This window comes from Pteropus alecto, unplaced genomic scaffold, assembly GCF_000325575.1.
Source record: "Pteropus alecto unplaced genomic scaffold, ASM32557v1 scaffold45, whole genome shotgun sequence".
Classification (NCBI taxonomy): domain Eukaryota; kingdom Metazoa; phylum Chordata; class Mammalia; order Chiroptera; family Pteropodidae; genus Pteropus; species Pteropus alecto.
Window position 1 is genome coordinate 20066926 of NW_006442491.1, and position 3338 is coordinate 20070263.

The 3338-nt window shown below is 40.4% G+C and overlaps 1 pseudogene; it reads left to right on the top strand.

Annotated features, from left to right (window-relative positions):
* The first annotated feature begins 2589 nt into the window (after positions 1 to 2589).
* On the top strand, positions 2590 to 2708 carry LOC112471061 (annotated as a pseudogene).
* Positions 2709 to 3338: the final 630 nt, after the last annotated feature.

Genomic DNA, 3338 nt, shown 5'->3' on the forward strand with positions numbered 1-3338 from the left:
CAACTCACATCTGAGGACACAACATTGCTAGAAACAAGAAGAGAGGCAGGGGCCAAGGACTTCAGATTTCCCATCTGCATAAAGATATATTCTAAGAATAAATAACCCTTATCTGTTTATTAGAGCAGGGCGTTCATCTTAAAACAGAGCGTTTGTTTTAAGATGCCTTAAAACAAACAAAACCTACTTTGAGATGTTGCATGGAGTCAAACTGCTCTTCTTTCCAGAGTAAATTTATAATTCAGATATTTCACTAATTGACACTCACTTTCCTCTACAAGAACTCCAAATGCTTGAGGTTGGCAAGAACAAGCCAGATCTCACGTGGATCATGAATCTTGAAATACTCATATTCTTTGAAAATGTATATAATAAATTACCACTTCTGAGAATTTCCTAAGTAATCAGACATGAAGACAAAGACGTAAGGGCAAGACTGGTTACCACATTATTAGTTATATGGTAAAAATTTGGGAACAACTGAAATGTCCAACAATAAAGGATTTTTTTTTACAACAAATTCTTAATGAGAAATATCACACAGCCATTAAAATCACATTTTAAAAGAACATTTGGTGTTATAGGAAAATTCACATTATAAGATTATTTAGAATATGATCCCAGACTTGAATATTACATAAAATAAATTAACTCAAAATGCTGGCTATGATTGTCAAATCACAGATATAAGATTGCAGATGATATGATTTTTATTTCCTTAATATCTTTTCCAAACTTTTTATGGTGAACACGGTTGACTTTTATCATTAGAAGTAAATGTTCTCATTTATTCAATAAATATATATCTAGCACATACTCTGTACCGTATGAGCAAACACAAAGCCAAACACAAAGAATGGATTCTGCCCTCAATGAAGTTTATGAGGGAGATGACATTAAACAAATCAGCCAACAAAAGGACACACAACGACAATTCCAAGGAAGCCCTCCCCTCTCAAAAACAAAACAAAACAAAACAAACCTACCGGGAGGTCCCTAGATAATAGACTAACACAACCTGAGTTAGATGAAGTGCCAGGGAAGGCTCTCAGGGGTGATATTTGAGCTGAGACCTGCAGGATGAGTGAGTTAGGCAAAATGTGGAAGAAAAAGACCCAGGCGATGAGGACGGAATGTGCGAAGGTCCTGAGAGGGGAACAAGGTAAATATATCCAAGATACTAAAAGAAAGCCAGTGCAGCTAAAGAGATTAGCAAGAAGTATCGGGGAATGAGGATAGGGAGACAGGCAAGAGTCTAATCAAACAGGGGCCTCCAGAGCCAGGGCAAAAAATAAATGTGCTATTCTCAGTGCAATGGCCAATCATTGGTGAGTGTTAAGAGAGTGATGTGATGTGAATTATATCATACATTATTAAGAGAAAAGAGATTATGCCAGAGCTACAAAGCTACAGACCCCCATAGCTTGGGTGGGGGGTGGGGGAAATCCAATGTCTGTTTTATCCTGGGAAGTCAGGGGATTAATCCCAGAGGTGTCCAAACCGAGTGCCCTGAGGGAGCCCATGTCACTGCCCAATACCATTTTCAAAATGGGTGGAAATCAGAACTGAAGATGGAGAAAACTCCCTGCCTTATGTATGGTTGCCTGTCACTTCACACACTCAGAGCCGTTGTCTTATCTGATTCTCATAACTCCCATGTAGGAGAAGCAGGCAAGGAGCTGGTAGCCTATTTGACAAAGAGAGAAACAGATTCAGAGAAGCTGGCCCATTCATTCACACATTCATTCGCTTGTACAACATTTACGGCACACTGGGTGGAAACAAAGATGTACATGCCCTAGCCCTTGAGAATCTCAGGGGAAAAGAAGACAAATGGCACGTCCAGTCAAGGCTCTGGTTTCAGGCACATCTGGGCTAGAATCCAAGCCCTGTCACGTTTATAGAGGAGCAACCTAACCACTCTGAGCCACGGTTTCTTCATCTCCAAATAGGGGTGCAGGTGATGCTGGTGAGCTGCTGCTGATGATAATGATGATGGGTTGTTGTAAGGTGAAAAGCATTTCCTGAGTGCTCATAAGCGGGGGTGGGGGGGGGGGGTTGGTAGTTGTGGCCACAGCCTTATGACTCAACTTTCAATGTGAATTCATTGACATGACCCTTCTCTCCATCTCAGGCAAAACGAGATCTCCTCCATGTGAATCTCAATCTGGCTGAATCAAAATGCCACCATAGTCACACCTGCAGACAGATATGGAGCCAATCTGTTGCACTTGCAGAAGGGGATGCCCAATAGCAGTAGTGTGTAATCAGTAGACGGCAAAGTAGCAGAAGATGCTCAGAGGGAAAGCAGCAAAAACGAAATGCCCATCAGCCACTTTCCCTCTGGGAACGAATGAAAGCTCCTCTTGGCAAAGACGTACTCCACTTTGCCGTATAAAGACCATAAGCCTAACACTGGACATTGACATCTGTGGGGAAATTGGGTGGGAAAGGAACAGAGCCAAAACAGAGACATCTGCAAACATGTCTTAAAGTAAATACTTAGCCTGTTGAAATCTCTTATGCATTTATGACAAGGTATAATACATGTATAGTTGTAGCAGAATGTGTCAACAAAACTCTATTCCAGTCTATGGCCACGCAACCCTGAACAAGCCCGATCCCATCTGATCTCGAAAGCTAAGCAGGGTCGGGCCTGGTTAGTACTTGGATGGGAGACCACCTAGGAAGATCAGGTGCTGTAGGCATAAAAAACTAAAAAGTAAGGGATTGTAAACTGACAAGATCCTTACAATCTGTGAGGTCAACCAAGGGTTGCCTCGCCTAAAAAAAAAACAAAAACAACTCTATTCCAGTGAAAATAAAAACTTCACAGTGAGGTTAAAATGTCTCTATACCTGCCTTCATTCTGGTAAAAGCATTATAAAGGATCCATTTTGTGGAGTTTGGAGGTTTGTTTGTTTTTTTTGGTAAAGAAACAACAGAAAATATGTATTTTCTGGATACACAATATTGATAGTGAAATGCTATAAAATCTGAGAAAGGTGGAAAACAGCTGAAAACACTTCATGCAAAAGTAATGATGATGATGATGATGATGACAGTAAATTATGGAATACTCACATATGCCAAACACATATGCTAATTGCTTAACATATTTCATCTCGTTTAATTGTCATGGCAACCCTAGGATAGGCACAATATTATCCCCACCTTATGAATCAGAAAACTAAGCCATGAAAAAATTGGATAATGTCCCAAGACCACACACTGAACAAGGATTCACAGCCAGGTCTGTTTGGCCCCAAAGCCTGTACTCAGAAACCATTCCTCCTACTAAAATACTGATTCTTCACCTTCAATAAAATACAAAGCTC